Source organism: Halichoerus grypus, chromosome 2, assembly GCF_964656455.1.
Source record: "Halichoerus grypus chromosome 2, mHalGry1.hap1.1, whole genome shotgun sequence".
In the NCBI taxonomy this organism is placed as follows: Eukaryota; Metazoa; Chordata; class Mammalia; order Carnivora; family Phocidae; genus Halichoerus; species Halichoerus grypus.
The window spans coordinates 117,545,594-117,567,666 of NC_135713.1; the positions used below are offsets into that span (position 1 = coordinate 117,545,594).

The 22,073-nt window shown below is 44.0% G+C and overlaps 1 long non-coding RNA gene across 1 annotated transcript in view; it reads right to left on the reverse strand.

Annotated features, from left to right (window-relative positions):
• Positions 1 to 22,073, reverse strand: part of LOC118550951 (uncharacterized) — a 360,365-nt gene that overhangs the window by 336,285 nt on the left and 2,007 nt on the right. The window contains exon 2 of the long non-coding RNA XR_013445824.1: positions 3,241 to 3,324. This is a non-coding gene — a long non-coding RNA (uncharacterized LOC118550951). The remainder of the gene's footprint in view (positions 1 to 3,240; positions 3,325 to 22,073) is intronic.

Consider the following 22,073-nt stretch of genomic DNA (forward strand, 5'->3'; position numbering starts at 1 on the left):
TTCCAAACTGTTACTAGTGATGACTGGGCAGATGCACGGGGGTGGAGGTACACGGTAGGGCAGTGTGTTGTATTAATGGCATACTTTTACTTTCTCCATTAATCACCCTATTATTTAAATTGTTGACAGCAACTGTATATTAATTTTTTTAGATAAAGGGACATCAATTTATAAATCAAAAGAAATACTAAAAAGGGGAGCATAAAAGCCCATGCCAGGCCCCAGGAATTCTGTCCAGGATAGGCCCCCAGCAAGGTCATCTTTGCCAAGCCTTCCAGCCAGTGTTAGTGGCCCCATTGCTCTCCCCTGCTTGCTCTCTTCTCAGCATGCCATTCCAGTGGCAGCCTCTTACCTGGTCAGCTGCTTCCCCTCCAGTCAGGGAGTGGCCCAGGGAATTTTTGGGTTACAGAAGATGGATCTGAGAGCTAGTGGCCCCAGTTGATGTAAGAGATGACAAAGCTTATTTGGGAGGGAAAAATTGCCCAAGATGCTACTTGCCAGCAGAGGTGGGTAAAGGGCGTGGCGTTCATGTTAAGGACTCTGACTTCCCTGTGCTTCTGTGTGTTGCTTTGGGAGCTGAGAAATGGAAACTGACACACCAAGACCTGAAGAAAAGAATAGTGCTTTGTGGTCAGAACCTTTTCCCAAAAATCCAAAAGGCTAGGGGCAAGGGTCCGCTTATAACATTATATGCAGGACAGTCCCCCTCTAATGAGGACCTGATAACTTGGCAACTTCATGGCCTGCATGAACAGCAGGAGGTGGACTTTCCTTCCCTAGGGAGGAATAGTCTAGCCACTCTCTGCTTCCTCTTTATGTTTTCTTACATCTTTGTCATTTATAAACAGCATAATGTTGTGGTTAAGAGCAGGAGCTAAGAAGACAGAGAACCCAGGTGGGATTCTGCACCACTTCCCTAAGCCTCCATTTCCTCTAAAATGGGGATAATAATAGTACTTACCTCATGGATTGTCTGCTAAGAATTAAATGAGATAATGCAGGAAAAGTCCTGAGCCCTGTACCTGGCACATGCAGTGAATAGTAACTGTTGGTTTTATAACTAACAATAACAAGATCCACAGCAGTTATGAACTGTACCTTTAAAATGACAATAAGGAAGGTGACTGACGTTCACACACTTACTCGTTTACACATCTCTTTTTTTTTTAAGATTTTTTAAAATTTATTCATTCGAGACATAGAGATACAGAGAGAGAGAGAGAGCACGAGCAGGGGGAGAGGCAGAGGGAGAAGCAGGCTCCCCGCTGAGCCAGGGGCCGGACATGGGGCTCGATCCTACATCCCTAGGATCATGACCCGAGCCCAAAGGCAGATACTTAACCATCTGAGCCACCCAGGTGCCCCTCGTTTACACATCTCTAACATAAGTCCGAATCTAAGCTTCTAGAATTAGAAGTCTTTTTTTTTTTTAAGGATTATTTATTTATTTATTTATTTGCAGAGAGAGACACAGCGAGAGAGGGAACACAAGCGGGGGAGGGGAGTGGGAGAGGGAGAAGCAGGCTGCCCGCTGAGCAGGGAGCCTGATGCAGGGCTCGATCCCAGGTCCTGGGACCATGACCTGAGCCAAAGGCAGATGCTTAACGACTGAGCCACCCAGGCGCCCCTAGAATTAGAAGTCTTCCACAAGACCTGTGTCCACCAAAATCCTACATAGCTGAGCTTCCAGTGCATCCAAAAATTATCACGTTCCTCTGAAGTCATTCAGTAAGACGCTAATTTACTTGGCTTTTACATTTGCTAGCTGCCGTACAGACGGATCAGGACAAATAAATTCCTTCCTTCCAATCAGGCCTGGCCATCTTGGAATCTTCCCAAAGCCCTTAGAAATAGGAATCCTTTCTTTCATTTTTTTTTTTTTTTTTTTTTTTTTAAATCTCTATTCCCTCTTCAGTCTAGTTAGGAGAAAGAAAGTTTCTGGGGGTAGGAGGTTTAAACTGATGGGCCATTAACAGGATAACAAAGCAAAAGGAATTTTCCAGGTCACCAGCCAACAACTTTAGAGTGGTATTTAAAATTCACTTGCTTAGGGGGAGGGAAAGAGGATGGTCAGGAGAGGGTGGGGAAGGATTTCTCCCAGCTGATGGGGAACTGGGGAACGCCCTTTTTTATGGTTAGCAAAACCAGTAAACACCTTAACAAGCTGCTTGGTTTCTGGGCTGATCTTTTATCACAGTACTTAAGATGCAGATACTGAAAAGAAAACAAACGTCAGTCTGCTGAATCCATGAAGAAAATGGTCTCCTTGGTTTCAGATTTAGGGAACATCTGGATCCCTGCTACAATACAACATATCCATAAATTTCTTCTGAGCCCACTGAATAGACAAAGACACAGACACACACAAACTACACTCTCTCATCCATAACTTGCCTTATTCCAGCTGTGACAAAGTTCAGTAGAAGAGTCATGGTCATGCTGTGTTCCCCCACCCCAAGTTTGTATTTTGGAAAATTTATTTGTTGGCAGTCTGGAAGTCATTGGGGAAGGCAGCTTCAGCACTTAATTGGTAAAAAGAAATACTCTTCTAGGGATCACCTTTGCTGCTGAAGGAAGAATGACCAGCAAAGAGTCCTGCTGAAATTTGGCAGCTGAGCCTTTCCACCTCCCTATTCCACTCTCTCCTCTCTCACAGTGCACTGCTTCAGGAACCTGCGCAGCCCTGGCAGCTTCTGGAAGCCCCACCAAGTTACACAAGGCTGCTTAAGTAGTAGTTGTACACAGTTTTAGGTTTTTCTAGTACAATGATTTCCAAACTCTTTAAAACTCAGCAGAATCCTTTCCAAAGGAACACAAAGGAAAAATAGATTGATTAAAACTATTGCTTCTGGGGCGCCCGGGTGGCTCCGTTGTTAAGCGTCTGCCTTCGGCTCAGGTCATGATCCCAGGGTGCTGGGATAGAGCCCCGCATTAGGCTCCCTGCTCAGAAGGAAGCCTGCTTCTCTCTCTCCCACTCCCCCTGCTTGTGTTCCCTCTCTCGCTGTGTCTCTCTCTGTCAAATAAATAAATAAAATCTTAAAAAAAAAAAAAAAACAAACACAACTATTGCTTCTGGTAGGAGCCAATCACAAGGTTGCTCAAATGGGTCCTTGGGATTAAAAAAAAAAATCACTATTTTCGAATATCACTCCACTATTACTTTAGGTAATTTTGTCATTACAATCAAGTCCAAACTCCTATTAGATCTTTAGAACCCTATTTGATCCAGCCCCTGCCTACCTGAGCTTCATTCGGTTATTCCCATGTTGTCGGCTCTCTTGATTTACTCCTTGATTTTGGTGGTGCAGGTCCTCCACTAGCTTCCTGGGAAGAGATACATGGGAGGTAAATTTTTTTGAAAGTTTGTATTTCAGCATATATCTTGCCTTTTGTTCTCTCTTCATATTTTGACTGGTAGTTTTTCCAGGTATAAAAATCTAGGTTGTAAATCATTCCCAGCAAGCCTAGGCCTCTCCAGCATCTAGGTGTTTGAACTGGAAGTTCCTCTTGCATAGAACACACATGCCTCATGCTCACCCCCTGCCCTTGTGTAGATAATACTTCATTGTTCTTTTTCTTTTTTAAGATTTTGTTTTTTTTAAGTAATCTCTATACCCAAAGTGGGGCACGAACATACAATCCTGAGATCAAGAGTCATATGCTCCACCAACTGAGCTAGCCAGGTGCCCCACACCTCATTATTCTTGTCAGGGAAACTTACCTGCCCAACCACATATCCCTCTTAGTTGCTCCCACAACTTGGTGGTTACCCCTCGTTACACTTCTTACACCATATTATCACTACCTATTTACTTATCTGTGCCCTGCTCTAGTTTGTGAGCATGAGGGCTAAAAACACAGAGCCACAGTGCCACTCGATAAATATTTGTAGAACAACAAAATAAATGAATGGTTGTGATATCTTTTTAAAGATTTATTTATTTATTTGAGAGAGAGAGAGAGAATGAGCCCAAGCACGAGCGGGACGGGCAGAGGGAGAGAGAGAATCTCAAGCTGACTCCATGCGAAGCCCGGAGCCCAGCACGGGGCTCGATCCCAGGACCCTGGTATCACAACCTGAGCCAAAACCAAGAGTCAGACACTCAACTGACTGCACCACCCAGGCGCCCCAGATGATATTTTTTATTATAAGACACAATGTACAGTAAAATGTTTGACAAATGCCCTTACCAGCTGGTACATGCTGGGGGAGTAGAAAGCAGGACTAGTCTCAGGGAAGATATGCCACCTTGAGACTAAGAGCATAGTTAAGAACACTTATAATTTCTTGCTCAATATGTGCCTTTCATGAGGACAGGGACCACATCTGGTCCCAACAATCAGACCATAATGACAGCTTAATAAAGAACTGTTGAGTGAATGAACTGGTCCAGACAAAGGGAGTCCTATGCATTACACGACCAAGAAAGCAGAGAGAAAAAGTCCCTACGCTGTCTTACAGTCATAGGAAAAAGGGAGGTTTGGAATGAAAACACAATTCCTCATCGGCTCCCACCCCACCTCCAGTAGAAAACCCTCTCCCAATTCCCTGTTCCAGATATAGGCATTCCCTTCTTTGGACACATGGATTTGAAGCCCCTCAACTATCTGGCTTGAATCCTTGTTTTTGTAGTCTGTTTATTTTCAACCCGCAGGTCATGTTGCCTCCTCTCCCTCTCTCCCTTTACAGCAGCTTTCACCGCGACCCTCCTGCTTCATTCCTCTAGTATGGAAGAGTGAGGCCTCCATCACCCCAGTGAGGCCTCCATCACCCCACACCTACATTTTCCCATGGCTCTGTCCTTCACTCCAAGTCATTTTGACACCTCTGTCAGATTAATCTCTCTGAAGCATCACTTTGCAGTGTCTCCTCACTGCCCCAAAATATCTTCAGAGGCTTTTGACTTCCTCTCGTGTTAAGTCACAACTCTTCTGCCAGTTTTCAACCTTCAGAATGACTTCTGAATGCTCTGTTTTCCCTCCTCACACACACCATCTCACTTATCACACATACACAACTCCCAAAGATTAGGCAAGATGCCTCACTGTCTCAGAAACAACAGAGCAGACTTCTGCACAACTTGTGCATTCTCTTCTCTGGAATGTTCTCCCCACCCCTCTCTTAATCCAATCCATCCTTCCAGACCTGATTGAAATCTTTCCTCCTCCAAGATGCCTTTATTTACAACTTCAGGTCTTGCACATCTTTCCAAATTTAAAATCCAAATAGCACTTATCATCTTTGCAGCCCAGTTACATCTGGATGTGTGCCTTATATAAAACCCTATATAGGGGCGCCTGGGTGGCTCAGGCGTTAAGCGTCTGCCTTCAGCTCAGGTCATGATCCCAGGGTCCTGGGATCGAGCCCCGCGTCGGGCTCCCTGCTCGGTGGGAGGCCTGCTTCTCCCTCTCCCACTCCCCTGCTTGTGTTCCCTCTCTCACTGTGTCTCTCTCTGTCAAATAAATAAATAAAATCTTAAAAAAAAAAAAAAAAAAAAAAAAAAACCCTATCTAGCCCACAGGCATTGGTGCAGTCTCCCCCAACTAGCCTGGCTGCTCCTTGATGGTAAGGATGTCCTGTTCTTGGACCTGAGGGCCCTAGAGTTCAACACAGAGTAGTATTCAGGAGGTGGTAAGAGAGCTGCCTTCAGAAACAGACAAACTAGGGTTAATCCCAGCCCTACCAATTCTAATTGTGTGTATGTGGACTCTCTGAGCTTCAGTATTCTCATCTGTAAAACTGGGATAATAATAGTGCTATCTCATAGGTTTGATGTGAAAATTTAAATGAGATAATGCTAAGTAAAGCAATTTGCGCATTGTTTTAATACAGGATAAGTACTCAGTACGTGTTAACTATTGTTATTAGAGACTCCAATCCCTGTTCTTGGAGTTGAACTTTGGCCTTGATTTTGCTTGAGACTTTCTGTCACTGAGCCAGCCTTGCAAATAGTGATTTCCTGCCAATCCCTGCCTCTGTGTCCACCCTTGGCTGGTCAAAGCATTCTCTGTAAGCAGTGGCTAAGAGAAAGTTCCATCATGCAAAGTCATCTCAGGCCCCACCTGTGGTTCCTCCTGCCCTCAGCACTACTGGATTCAGTGCTGAATTGTTTAGTACCTTTGGTTTGTGAACCTTAAGCTTTTCTTTTTTCCACTTCTTCTTTATCACTATCATTGTATTATAAAAACAATATATGCTCATTTTTTTTTAAGTACATAAAAATATAAAGAGCAAAAGTCTCACTCCTCACCCAAACCTCCATTCCTACTCTTTAGAAGAAACCAGTTAGCAGTTTCTCATGTGTATTTCCAGAAAACACGGCTATAGAAACATACACACACATACACTTTTCTGTGGCTTTATTCACTTAATAATCAGTCTTGAACATCTTTCTCTACCTATACCTGATAGGGTCACCACACACTGTTCAATGGCAACTTAGACTTTTTTTTTTTTAAGATTGTATTTATTTATTTGAGAGAGAGAGTGTGTGAGTGGGGAGGGGCAGAGGGGGAGGGAGAAAGAATCTGAAGCAGACTTGGCACTAAGTGCAGAGCCCAACATGGAGCTCAATCCCACAACTACCAGATTACAAACAGCTGAAACCACAAATCGGATGCCCAACCAACTGCACCACCCAAGTGCCCCTTAGATTTCTTTTGTAAAAAGCAACCAAAGTTGATTTCATCAATCCCCTACAGATGGGCATGTAGGTTGCTACTACTAAAACAATGGGATGAACATCCTTGTATATATATTTCTGTGTACTCCTTAAGTCTTCAGGGTTCTGACTGCCAAATTAGACTAGATTGGGGGTGATTCATCAAATTTGGTTCTACCTCCCAAGTCTCCACCCAAATATAGCATTCAGTTCCTATACCCACTGACTCACTGCTCAGTGGTGTGACTACCTTCCTCTTCACTTTAAAATAGAAGAAAGAGGTCACTGGACTGTTTCCTCATGATCCCACTCAAAAAGAGTTAACAGAAGCCATGTTTCTCCCTTTATCTGGAACCAGAGGGGAAATCCCAGGCATTGGGGAATACGATTTCAGAATCAGGCTGTGTTCTCAGGTAGCCCTGAGGTAGCCCCAGAGAAGGAAGGAAACACGTTTTTGGTTCATGAGACACAATCCCAGCTGTTTTCAGTGGGGCTGAGAGGGATGTGAGTGTGACAATAAGGACAGTAGCTGAGACAGGCTTCAGGTAGTAGCTGGGGGATGGTGAACACATAGGGCTTTCATCAGCAGTGACTCGGCATTATTATCCTAGCCCACATCCGTCCCTTTACACCATGTCCTTGCTCAGGCCAAGGACAGGATGGAACAGCAGGAACTTTGCTTATCCCCAGCTCAGCCTGACTCATGCAGGACCCCAAGCCAGCCCCTTACTGTACCCTGGGGGAAGCTCCAGGGGCCTGGGTGAAACTAGGGCTGGAAAAAGTTGTCCCTGGGATGTATCTAAGTTGTTTACATATAACTCTATGACCCACAGCGAGCTACCAAACCATTTTAAGCTTCGGTTAGCCCATTCCCCTATCTATAAAAAAAAGTAAATGCAACACCAATAGTCCATGTGTTACACTGTCCTTGAAGGCAGGAGGTATACTTAACAAGAACATGGCATTGCATAAGCAGTCAATAAATCTCTGATACTTGCTTCACTGATATCTCCCTCTTGCCTAGCACAGTGCCCGATTCAGAGTAGGTGCTTAATTAAAAATTTTTTCAATGAATGAATGAACAACCTCTTCATTTCTGAAGGGCAGACAGGAAAATTGCAAAATAACCCCCAAGGCCTTTCCAACCTCATGTCACCCTATTCTCTTCCTTACAGTATGGAAGTTTACTGATAATGGAGTTTGGTTGGGTTCATTCAATTCATTTTCTCTCTCTCCCTCTCTCTCGCTCTCCTTTTCTTCCTCCCTCTCTTCCTCCCTCCCTCCGAGAAAAGATGTTCTATTCCCCCTGGTTTGTCCTCAAGACCCAGCCACATCAAAGAATAAGCTCAAGGCCAAGGTCCTGGAATGCAGCCTCACCTTAGAGTTTCTTTTTTTTTTTTTTTTTTTAATAAAGATTTTATTTATTTATTTATTTGAGAGAGAGAGAATGAGAGAGAGCACATGAGAGGGGGGAGGGTCAGAGGGAGAAGCAGACTCCCTGCCGAGCAGGGAGCCCGATGCGGGACTCGATCCAGGGACTCCAGGATCATGACCTGAGCTGAAGGCAGTCGCCTAACCAACTGAGCCACCCAGGCGCCCCACCTTAGAGTTTCTAAAGAGAAACCAAGTCCTAGGACCATGGAAAATCAGAGGAGGGAGGAAAGAAAATTCATTTATTAATTTAATAAATATATATGTGGAATATCTATTGTGTCTAGAAGTGAAACCAAAAGCTTGCTGCTTGGCCTTCCTCTACTCTCTTGCCATGCTGTCATCTTCCTCAAACCCTCAAAGCCTGATCTCCAAATGCCTACTGAAAAGCCTTCCTTGTAGGTAGTCCTCAGGTACTCCCACTGTTAATGCAGATGCCCTTGCCCCTTCTTGTTCCTCACTACCTCTCTCCCAGCACCTTTCTCATCCTTTGGTTTCCCTCCTCTGCCCCTGATTCTTGCCTTCTGTTGTGAGCCTAACTGCATCCCTCCAAAATCCATGTTATAGTCCTAACCCCCTGCACCTCAGAATGTGACTGCACTTGGAGATAGGGTCTTATAAACATTTTATTTATTTATTTATTTGAGGGGGAGAGAGAGAAAGTGAGTGAGCATGAGCGAGGGAAGGGGCAGAGGGGGAGGCAGAGGATCTCAAGCAGACTCTGCACTGAATGCAGAGCCTTATGGAGAGCTCGATCTCATGACCCTGAGATCATGACCTGAGCTGAAATCAAGAGTCAGATGCTGGGGCGCCTGGGTGGCTCAGTCATTGGGCGTCTGCCTTCGTCTCAGGTCATGATCCCAGGGTCCTGGAATCAAGCGCCGCATCAGGCTCCCTGCTTCTCCCTCTCCCTCTCCCACTCCCCCTGCTTTTGTTCCCTCTCTCAGTCTCTCTCTCTCTGTCAAATAGATGGATGAAATCTTTAAAAAAAAGAGTCAGATGCTCAACCAACTGAGTCACCCAGGCGCCCCTGGAGATAGCGTATTTATTTATTTATTTATTTATTTTTAAAGATTTCATTTATTTATTTGAGAGAGAGACAGACAAGAGAGAGAGTGAGAGAGAGCATGAGAGCGGGGTGAGGGTCAGACAGAGAAGAAGACTCCCTGCTGAGCATGGAGCCTGATGCAGGGCTCGATCCCAGGACTCCAGGATCATGACCTGAGAGGAAAGCAGACACTTAACCAACTGAGCCACCCAGGCGCCCCTGAGAGAGGGTCTTTAAAAAGTAATTAATAAAGTCATTAGGGTGGGCCCTAATTCAATATGACTGGTGGATTTATCAGGATACAGGCAGAGGGCAGACCATGTGAAGACAAGGAGAAGATGGACATCTACAAGTGAAGGAGGGAGGCCTAAGAAGAAACCAACCCTGTTGGTATTTTGATCTCAGACTTCTAGCCTACAGAATTGTGGGAAAATAACTTTCTATTGTTTAAGGCACCCAGTCTGTGGTACTTTGTTACAGCAGCCCTAGCAAACTATTACACCCCTGTATTGTAAGTCACAGTCATCACCCCCAAAGATCCCATCCTCTTCTATTAACCCACCTCCATGGCCTAAACTATCATCCCTCCCCTTCCCAGTGGCCTACTCAGGTTAACACGTCCATACACTGAAACCTGAACTCTCATTCAGATCCCAGCTCCAAATTCCAGCTGCCTACCAGACTCTTATGCCTGAATTGTTTTGCCAATCCTGAAACCTCAAGAGGTCTAAAACCACAAAATCCCTGTAGGTCAGCCCAACCACCCCTGCTTTACCCATAAGGAAACTGAGGCACAAAACAAAAACAAACTTGGCTCTCTTCCCAACTTCCCTATTCCTAAAAGCACCATCTATCTGGTCACTCAAAAATGTGGAATCATCTTTTACTCTGCCCTTTTTCCTCCCTCAGAGCCAATCAAGGAACTTCCAATGGATTCCAAAACAAGATAGAGCTAGGGACACCTCAGGAATGGTCCAAGCAAATATAAATTCTCTCTAAAGGACTACAATTTTAACCAATGCATTCAGGAATGCCCATAAAGTCCTAAGAAACTGGGCCTAAGCTAAAAACCACAAAACACACAAGGAAACAAGGCACCATAAGTGAGAATCGCAGGAACAACAGACCTACATAATCATATCCATAAAAGTATGACATAGAAATTATCAAGTACAGGGGCGCCTGGGTGGCTCAGTCGTTAAGCGTCTGCCTTGTGTTCCCTCTCTTGCTGTAAAAAAAAAAAAAAAAAAGAAATTATCAAGTACAGAAAGTGAATATATCTTTCCTTCCTTCTTTCTTTCTTTTCTTCTTTTTTTTTTTTTTTTTTGAGAGAAGGGGGGGCACAAGAGGGGGGAGGAGCAGAGGGAGAGGGAGAGAGAGAATTTTTTTTTTTTTTAGTAAAGTGACATAAATTTACTAAGTTAAGATACAGAAAAAGCTCTCAAGAATGAGAAGGGTCCTGATAGTGTTGCCCAGGAGAGAGAGAATCTTAAGCAGGCCCCATATTTCAGCACAGCACCTGATTCTGGGCTCAATCTCATGACCCTGAGACCATGACCTGAGCCAAAATCAAGAGTTGGATGCCTCACCGACTGAGCCACCCAGGCACCCGTATTTCAAGAAATAAATGTGAGCCTTAAATATGTGACCCAGGGGTAAAAGACTAAAAAAGTAACCAAGCCAATTTTGAAAAAAATTGAAACTAAGATGAATCCAGTAGCAGATTAGATACTGTTAAAGGCAGAATTAATTTACTAGAAAATGGATCTGAAGAAATCTAAAAAGTGACCCAAAAATACAGAGAGATGAAGAATACAAAGAACTATATATGTGACATTGGAGGATAGAATAAGATGGTCTAATATATATTTAATTGTATTTACCAAAGAAAATGAAGGAAAGAATAAGAAAGAGGAGTGTTTGTAGAGTTAGGAACAGGACTAGAGTGAAGTGAGTGAGGTACCTAGGGCATAAAATTTATTTTAGACACTCATTCTCAGGGCCAATTCTGCATTTACACAAGCTCAAGAATGAGTGTCTCCTAAAATTTGGTGCCCCAGGCACCTCACTGGCTTCACACTGGTGCTGGCCATGCTGAGAATTTTTCCAAATTGTTGTAAGACAGCAAACTCCAGATTCAGACGTCCCAAGAAGGATGAAGAAAAATATATTCACAACTACTTACATCATAGTGAAACTGCAAGGGCCTGGGACAAATATAGATCAATAACAAAGAAACTGAAGTTAGACTGACAGTAGACTTCCCAGCAGCCACAATGGGAACCAGAAGGGTATCTTCAATGTGCTGAGACAGAGTAACTGTTGTTCGAGAATTTTATTCAAGAATTTAAATATGAGGGTGAAAGAAAGTAAATTTCAAACCAATGAAAACTGAGAGAATTTACTACCAACAGACACTGAAGGAAATTCTAAAGGATGAATTTCAGGCAGAAGGAAAGCAATCTCAGACACTCAGAACAAAGAGATTAGTGGTTCTGTAAGCCACCAATGAACAATATTTGACCATAAAAGAAATGATAATGTCTCATCTCTCCTGAAAAAATGAAAAAAATTAAAAATTAAAAAAGAATGAAAACACTGAACTATAGCAGAATATAAAGGGGGGTAGGTAGAGACTTAAGGATTTAAGTTAATTTAAGGTCTTTGTATTAAATTGTTTAAGAGGGTAAAAATTGTGATTAATTTTTAAATATCTAGGGGATCCACTAAAAGAATAGAGAGACTATAACTTCCATGGCAATCAATAGGAAAGAATGGGATAACTAAAAAACAAAACAAAAAACAAACAAAGCAAAACAACTCAGTCCACAGGACGAGAAAGTAGAAGGAAAAGCAGAAATAAAAACCAGCACCTAGGGGAGGCTATGCACGTATTGGGGTAGGGAGTATATGGGAAATCTCTGTACTTTCTTCTCATTTTTGTTATAAATCTTTTTTTCAAAAAGATTTTATTTATTTATTTGAGACAAAGAGAGACAGAGATAGTACCAGTAGGAAGGAGAGGGAGAAGCAGGCTCCACGCTGAGCAGGGAGCCCAACTCAGGGCTCGATCCCAGGACTCTGGGATCATGACCTGAGCGGAAGGCTGATGCTTAACCGACGGAGCCCCCCAGGCACCCCTCATTTTTGTTATAAATCTAAAACTGCTCGGGGTGCCTGGGTGGCTCTATCAATTAAACATCTGCCTTCAGCTCAGGTAATGATCCCAGGGTCTTGGTATCGAGTCCCACATCGGGCTCCCTGCTCAGCGGGGAGTCTGCTTCTCCCTCTCCCTCTGCCCCTCTCCCTGCTCATGCTCTCTTGCTCTCACACTCTTGCTCTCTCTCAAATAAATAAATAAAATCTTTTTTAAAAAAATCTAAAACTGCTCTAAAAAGTCATCTTAACACATACATACACATGACAAATAGCACAAAATAAGACAGAAAGAAATCTAACTAATTCAATCATTTTCAGTTCTCATATAAATACATGCAAATTGAAATGTACTGCTCTGCATTGAAAAGACAAAGCTTGGGGGTGCCTGGGTGGCTCAGATGGTTAAGCGTCTGCCTTCGGCTCAGGTCATGATCCCGGGGTCCTGGGATTGAGCCCCACATCGGGCTCCTGGCTCGGCGGGGAGCCTGCTTCTCCCTCTCCCTCTGCCTCTCTCCCTGCTCATGCTCTCTCTCTATCTCTCTCAAATGAATAAATAAAAAATCTTTAAAAAAAAAAAAAAAAAAGACAAAGCTTGTCAGGGTGGCTAGAAACCAAAATCCAGTAATATGTGCTTGTTACAAGTAAAACAAAGGAGTTTAAGTAACTGCTAAAGTTTCCTCCCGCTTCATCCATCCAATGTGATTGCCCCAGAAAGTCAAACAGAATAAATTTGGTCATCTGAGGAGAGTTTGATAAAGGAACTATTTGCAAACATTTGGCCGGACCATAAGGAAACCGCACGAATAGTGCGACACCCTGGAACTGGGAAAAACTGGCCTCCAATATCACCTCTAGGACAGACAGAATGACATAGTCCCTAACACACACACTCACACACATACATCCCACAGCTTCAAGACTTTTAATAGTATCCCATGGTCCTTAAGAAGGATCAAACTGCACATCCTTACAGAGCCTCCAAAGCCTTCTATGATCTGACCCCTCTCCCCTATCTCTAGCTGTTTCTGGGCCCAGAGTCCACTGGATTTTCAATCCTTTAGTCACAGTGGCTTTCTCTTACAACCTTGGGTTCACCATGCCTGCTCCCTCCCATCTGAGGACCTTTGCGTGTGCTGTTCTCGGCCTGGACTACTTCTCGCTCCACCCTCCAAACCCACTTATCACCAGCCATCCTTTTGGGCTGAGCTCAGGTATCACTAGATACTAGAGGAACTTTCCCAAAGCCCCAGCCTTCATTATATACCCTCAGGGCATTGATACCTCTCCTGCAGAGCACTGATCACTGGTGTCACTTTGTATTTATTCTTGTGCAGTTGTTTGATAAATGTTTGTCTCACTAGACTGGAAGCTCCATAAGGGTAAGAATGGCACTCTTTATACTCACATCTGTGCAGTGCCTGGCACCTGGCGCCTAGCAGAAGCTCAATCAATACTGATGAATAAAGGAATGAAAACATCCTTACTAAGAGAAGGGCACTTTGCCCAGAAACAAGTGTTCCATACCCTAAGAAGCTTTCCCCAGCTTCATCACACAATTTGCATTCATTCATTCACAGATTACTTACTTGCTCTTTCTCTGTGTCAGAGAAAATTAAACACAGCCACCTTCAAAGGCCTTTCCTGAACGTAAAAACACTCCCTAGGTTGTTTATATGGCAAGAACATGGTAGGAAAGCCTCCAAGCCAAGGCAGTGGACGGCATCTCAGTAAACCTGGTGGACACTCAAGGTGGAGGACAGGGAACGCCTCCCCATTCTTGACCCATCAGACCCAGAGCAAAGGCAGATGGATTAACAATCAACCATGAGCCTTTCCAAGGGCCCTAAATGGTGGATGGGGCCACAGCCAAGGGTACCCAAGTGACTGAACTCTGGGCATTTTGGCAAAATGGGGCTAAAGGAGTTGAGTTTGGTTGGCTTCAGACAATTGCTGACCACAGAGAAAATCTTCTGCCTTAAAATTCCCGTTTGGGAAAGGGACAACGGAAAGCAGTTCCTTTGATTAATAAAATTTACAATCCTGTTCCCTGATTTGGTTGACTTTACACATGGATGGTAATGGCTTCCTGATCCTCAATGAGGATGGAAATTTTTAGATTCTTTAAAAGTATCAATAATAGGGGCACCTGGGTGGCTCAGTCGGTTAAGCGGCTGCCTTCGGCTCAGGTCATGATCCCAGGGTCCTGGGATCGAGCCCCCTGTCGGGCTCCCTGCTCCACGGAGAGCCTGCTTCTCCCTCTCCCTCTGCTTGCCGCTCTGTCTATCTGTGCTCTCTCTATGTCTCTGTCAAATAGATAAATAAAATCTTAAAAAAAAAAAAGAGTATCAATAATAATAATAGCAGTAGCAGCTACTAATATTTACCAAATATCACTCTATGCCAGACTCAGTGCTAAGTTTATATATATATATATATAAACTTGAGGATATACATATATATATAAAATCTCTTTTAATCTTCGTGTAAATTAGCTCATGGTGGTCTCCTGCTTAAGACTCTTCAATGATTTCCACTGATATTAGAATAAAATGCGGAGTGCCTGTGACTCAGTCAGTGGAGTGTGCAACTCTTGATCTTGGGGTTGTGAGTTTGAGCCCCATGTTGGGTGTAGAGATTACTTAAAAATGAAAAAACTTAAAAAAAAAATAAGGTGCACCTAGGGTGGCTCAGTCGATTAAGTGTCCAACTCTTGATTTCGGCTCAATCATGACCTTAGAATAGTGAGATCAAGCCCCGCATTGGGCTCTGCACTCAGCAGAGACTCTGCTTGGGATCCTCCCTCCCTCTCTCTCTGTCCCTACCCCTCACTGACCGCTCTCTCTCTCTCTCTCTCTCTGTCTCTCAAATAAATCTTTAAAAAAATAATTTAAAAATTAAAAAATAAATAAATAAAACGCAAACTCCTTACCACAGCCTTCAAGTCCCTGCATGACCTGGCCCCTGCCTATTTCTGCTGCTGTATCCCAAACTGCCCACCCATGAGTCAGTTAGCTACAGCAGGATCAACCTTCTTTCTGCAACTCACATACACCAAACTTGTTCCTACCTCATGGCCTTGGCACCAGCTGGCCCTTCTGCACGGAGTGCTCTTCCCTCAGAGCCACCCACAGCTGCCTTCTTCTGATCATCTGGGTCCCAGCTCAATCACTACCATCCCGACTGCCCTACGACCCTCCCCCCATCGCTTGGTCAGAGCACCCTGTTTTACTGCCTCCATAGCATGTATCGCTATCTGAAATTATCTTAATTATTTGCTTCATTATTATCTGCCTCCTCTAACTAGAACATACATTCCATGAGGGCAAAGCCTCATCTGTCTTGTTCACCCCTGAATTCTCAGTGTCCAGAACAAAGCGCACACAGGAGGCATTCCACAAATGTTTTTCGAGTAAAGGAATGGGTAAAAGACCCTGCGAGATAAGAACTACTGTGCTTAACCAATTTTACAGATGAAGAACTTAAGGCCTAGTGATGTTGGGTGACTTGCCCAAGGTCACAGAGATGGCAGGTAAATAGAGGCACTGAGTAACAATTGAACCCACTTGTGCTCTTAATCACTACACAGATTGAGACTCATCCCATGAATCATGTCATGATTATCTCCCCTCTATTCATTCTTTTTTTTTTAAGATTTATTTATTTTAGGGAGAGAGAGAGCGTGCACGAGAGAGCATGAGTGGGAGGGGAAGGGGGAAAGAGAATCTCAAGCAGACTCCATGCTGAGCACAAAGCCCCATGTGGGGCTCAATCTCACAACCCTGAGATCACGACGACCTGAGCAGAAACCAAGAGTCGGACTCTTAAACAGCTGTGCCACCCAGGGGCCCCTCCCCTATATTCATTCTTTTCGTAGAACCTGGCCCAAGAGCTAGGCAACAAGGAAACACATTAAAGCAGTACAGAGAGTGTGAATTACTCTAACCACTTGGGATAACTGGAAGTACTCACTAAAACTAAACCAGTCCTCAGTGTATATTCACAGATACATAAATATGTGTTCAACAAAAGTCATGTACAGAACTATTAACAGAAGCAACATTCTTTTTTTTTTAAGATTTTATTTTTAAGTAATCTCTACACACAACATGGGGCTTGAACTCACAACCCCAAGATCATGAGTCGCATGCTCCACAAACTGAACCAGCAGTATTCTTTTTTTTTTTAATTTTTATTTATTTATTCTGTTTGAGTAGGCTTCATGCCCAATGTGGGCTTCGAACTCAGGACCGAGAGGTCAAGGGTCACATGCTCTACCCCCTGAGCCAGCCAGGGGTCCCCAAGAAGCAGTATTCTTAAAAGTAAACACTGGAGGGGTGTCTGGGTGGTTCAGTCAGTTAAGCATCTGACTTCGGCTTAGGTCATGATCTCAGGGTCCTGGGATCTAGCCCCGGGATCAAGCCCCACATCATGGCCTACGCTCAGTGGGGGGTCTGCTTGTCCCTCTCCCTCTGCCCCTTCCCCCAGCTTGTGCTCTCTCTCTCTCTCTCAAAAAATAATATAAAATCTTAAAAAAAAGTAAACACTGGAAACAATATATATATATATATCCATCAAAAATAGTTTGAATAAATATACTGCAATACAATTATATAGCAGAATAGTATACAGCAATAAAAAAGAAACTACAACTACATGCAACCACATGGGAGAATCTCACACACAAAAAAGTATCTACTATATAATTCCATTTATAGAAAGATCAAAAAATAGACATTAATCTGTGGTGCTAAAAGTCAAGACAGTGATTACTGTTGTGGGTAGAGGTGGGGTATGGTGGTGGTTAGGGATGGGAACAGCATGAATGTGGCTTCCAGAACACTGATAGTGTTTTCTTTCTTGACCTGTCCACTAATTCCACAGTTGTGTTCATTTTGGGAAAATTCACTGAGTTGTACACTTGATTTATGCAGTTTTCTGAATGTTGAATCACATGAAATTTATGTTGAATTGCACAAAATTGCCATCATTGTACATGAAAAGAAGCTGAATATCGGCAATTTCATGTGGTTCAACTAATATGTTATACTTTTTTTTTTTAAAGATTTTATTTGTGGGGTGCCTGGGTGGCTCAGTCATTAAGCGTCTGCCTTCAGCTCAGATCATGATCTCAGGGTCCTGGGATCGAGCCCCGCATCTTTATTTATTTTTTCTTTTTTTAAAAGATTTTTATTTATTTAACAGAGAGAGACACAGTGAGAGAGGGAATACCAGCAGGGGGAGTGGGAGAGGGAGAAGCAGGCTTCCCGCTGAGCAGGGAGCTCCATGCGGGGCTCATTCCCAGGACCCTGGGATCATGCCTGAGCCCAAGGCAGATGCTTAACGACTGAGCCACCCAGGGCCCCTAATATGTTGTACTTTAAAAAAAAAGATTACTTAAGAAAAAAATATCCTATCCGGTTGAATTGGTTTGTACACAGATCTGTAAAAACTGGTTTTGAGAAAGAGCCTGTGCCTTCCAAGGGTTCCTTGGCAGGTGGTAAACAGGCTCAGGATGGTTGTAAATTCTTCCCCAGGGCCTGAGGCTGGTGCACTTGGCTGTGTACTCCAGAGTCCAGAGCCTGGGCCAAGCCCCGGTGTGATGCAAGTCAGCTGGAGGAAGCCAGAATGTCCTAGAGCAGAGATGAGCAACTCCAGCCCCAGGCCCAAGGCGTCAGTATTCCTGAAACACACCAGTTCTCGCCTGCCCTGCTCCCTGCACTCACAGTGCCCTCCTTCCTGAGCATTTCCATGGTTCTTGCTCTTCAGCCTTCAGACGGCCCAGAGACGCTTTCCCTGACCTCCCTAAAGGGGCCAGCTCCATCCCCCAGTCGCTGTCACATCCCTTTGTTATTCCCTTTGTAGATTTTACTTTATTTTATTTTTTTTTTTTAAAGATTTTATTTATTTGACAGAGAGAGACGCAGCGAGAGAGGGAACACAAGCAGGGGGAGAGGGAGAGGGAGAAGCAGGCTTCCTGCTGAGCAGGGAGCCCCCGATACGGGGCTCGATCCCAGGACCCTGGGATCATGACCTGAGCCGAAGGCAGAAGCTTAAGGACTGAGCCACCCAGACACCCCTCCCTTTGTAGATTTTACCAACATCTAAAATTGTTATTATTTGGGTGTTTACTTTTGATAATCTGCCACCACCATTAGACTAAGCTGTATTAGAACAGGGGATTCCTAGAACTTCTTTACTGTTGTATCCTCAGGGCCTGGCATGGCACCTGCGACCTAGAAAGTGTTGAATGAATGAGTGAGTGAACGAATAAATGACCAAAAGAAGTGGCATCAGTGGAAGTCAGGGGAGAAAAGGTGGCCCGAAGCACAACTGTCAAGTCAGAAAGAAGGACACAGCCCCCATCACCCTCATGATGAAAGATGGGCCTCCAGAAAGTTGCCGACACCCCAAGTCTAGACATCCATTCTTTATCCTTGTGTTTTCCCAGGGTCCCCATTCTGTTGTATGAAGGACAGAGGCATTTATGAGGTATTTACTGGACCATTCTACAGAGTAGGAATGAATCATCATGCCCATTATATAGATACGATTGAGGGTGTAAAGGATCAGTAACTCACCTGAGATCCATCAACAGTTAAGTGTCCAATTACTTTGGATAAAGTCTAAGTCTGTTTATTCCTAAAGCCAGACTTTGCCAACCACTATATCACCTGATTTTTCAATGTTACTAGGGAATTTCTGTGATTTGCAAGCAAGGACCAAGAGGGCTACTCTTGGCCATTTTTTTTCCCTTCTCTTTCTGTTCACTGCTCTCAATGGTTGCTTTCGATTTAGCTCCCACACCTGAAATGAACAGTGTGCTTGCATTTTATGTGAATTTGAACTAAGGCAAATCTGAACTGTGCCACAGAAATATATTCACAAAAATCTTGACTTGGTAGCCAAAACTGATAGCATGCAAATCTGACTTCACAGTCACACCCTATGAGGAAATTGTTCTTGAATTACGTGAGGTCTTCTGGAATGCTTCTTTTTTGTACCATTCTACTGCCCTGCTCAGCAAACAGTGAAAACCCAGGGTCTTGGAGGAAAAATGGGGCAAAGGAAGCTAGAGAGCTGTATTATCACAACCAAGTTAAAATCTTTAAAATATTCCTGTTACACAGATTAATTTGAGGACCACAAAAATGTGCACTTGGTTCTCAGCTAAGTTACTTGAAAAACATCATGTTTAGTGCTCACAACTCTCTGAAGCAGATACTATAACTATCATCCCCTTTTTTACAATAGAGGCTTGAAGAGATTAAGAAATGCAAAGTCACCAAGTGCTTGATACAACAGAATCATCATTTAGCATACATTCAGCATTATATCACACGTGCACTACTGCCGAAATTCAAGCATCTGTATTGGCCATGGTTAAAATCAACTCTTGGGTCAACTGTCTAAAATACCCAGCCACACAGCTGAAAATACCATAACTTTCGTCCTGCAAAATTGTACTAGTTAAAGCAGTGATGACAGCCACAGTATTATTGTTTTAACTGTTTATTAACAATGAAAACTTTGTTTACAGTTTAGGTTATTTTTCTCTTTCTCAGGTTTTGATACACCCACATAAATGGACTCCTCTTAAAATTCTAACTCATTCCTTGCATCAAAATGGCCGGGTATTTTGAATAATCACCTAAATGCATATTTGGCATTTACAATTTGCCAGATGCTGTTCTAAGTGCTTTATGTACATTTTTTCCATTCAATTGCCACTCAACCCTCTGTGGTAAGTACTACTATTAGTTTTCATATTGCAGAGGAGGAAACTGAGGCACATAAAGTTTGGATCACTTGTCCAAGGCTATGGAGCTTGTAAGGGTAGGACTGAACTCAGCAGTCTGTGGTCAGTGTCTGCACATCTGTCTTTCATGGTCTCCAGCCTTCAAAGCTGAAACAAATGAACACACTGAGCCAGAAAGCCCAGGAGCTAGGGCCAGAACAGAGCTTTAACTCAGGCCTGACATACCCTCCCTTCCTCAAAGGACTAGGGAAACTGTAGCTATCTTCAGTTGCTCTAATAGTCCTTGAGACTTCTTTCCGCTTCTGAGCCTTCTGTCACTGAGCCCAGCTTGGCAGAGACTGCATTCTGCAGATCTGAGCTGCAGGGAAGCTTCTCCAGAGCCCCTAGGCTGTGTCCCCCTACTTTGCTCTCTGCACTCTCTATCGCATCACTGATGTTAACTATAATTAAATCAGTCTTCGATCAATGGTTTGTTTAATGTCTTATGTTCCCTACTTGACTACGGGGGAGGCAGGTGATCTGTTTGGGTTGAAGGGCTTGGCTTCCAGTGCGTAGTATGTGCAATAAAGTTGAGAAATGTCAAGTGAACAAAGAAATGAATGAGGGCGCTGATGAAGATTACGGGGGAAAGCACACCCTGCCCCGGCCCTCTTACCACTGACTGAGAGCTCTCTAAAGGCAAAAATTGTGTCTATCTCTTTTATCACTATAACCCCGACACCTGGCACTCTGCCTGACTCACAGGAAGTGCATAATAATTTTTGGTGGAATTTAATAATTAAAACATAGCCTCTGACTTCTTATTTGACAAAGAGGGAGAGTAAGACCCAGAACACAGCTTTTTAAAGCAACAGTCCGTATGAAAACATGCTGAGCCCAGGCACGGCACACGGTAAGTGTTCCAGGAATGTCTGTCATTCAGTTGGAATTCCTGCCTCTCCTAACACTCACTAACTCAGCTTCCAGGTCCTGGCAGGGCCAGGGGCTTAACAAGAGGGCCAAGCCCAGAAGTGAACCCCCTCGCCTCCCCTGGCCATGATCTGGTAGGGGTGAAGATGTTTACATTGAAATTGGGGTGAGAGGACTGTAATTAGCACAAGCAGGAACACAGGGCCGTTAGCATCTGCCTCTAGCATAAAAGTTATACCTGGGCAGGAGACAGCCTCTTAGGAGTAAACTAAGCCAGATGAAGTAGAAGAGAAAAAAAAGCACAGGCCTACAGGCCACCCAATCCGAAATAACAAATATGGCACCGTCAGCCTGTCAGGAGCAAACATCCTGCATTCCCCTGTCACTCTGTCCCCTCACCCCCAGCCACCAGCCTCTGGGCTGCTACAGAGGTTTAGAACACAAACCAGAATATGTCATGACGCTGCTTGAAATCCTTGAGGGGATAATATCTGAACTCCTCACCAGGCCAACTTCCACCTTGTTTGCCAAGCTGTGGCCGCAGAGGCCTACCATCAGCACTTCCATGTCAGGCCTTTCCCACACAGGGCTTCCACCCAGGCTCCCTCAGCCCCACCTGTCTCCTCAACCTCCCTCAGGCTCACGGCTTCTCAGATTTCAGGTCTCGACTCAGACCCCCTCCCAGCACTTAGCACAGCCTCAAATTCTGAGGCCTGTCTGTCTCCTCAAAAGATGGTGAGCTTCACAAGGGCAGGGAACACGGTCTGTCTCTCACCACTGAGTCCCCAGAGTCAGGGCAGGCTCCTAACAGAATAATATGTGAATGCATGCATGCATGAATGAACACATGCACACACTTCTCATAACACTTGCTCCAAACCTCTCTTTAGGTTCCAAGTAGAGGCAGAATATAATCCTCACTTATCTCCCAGACACTCTGAATCACACTCTGCTTACAAATCAGGGGCTCTGCCCAGCCCAGGCCTGGGGGCTCCTCCATTCTCTCCACTATATCACCAGGGCTGTGGTGTCTTCATCTCATCCTTCAGTAAAGCTGAGAAAAGACCAGGAATGGAACCCCATCTATCTCTTGGCTAATTCCTCTAAA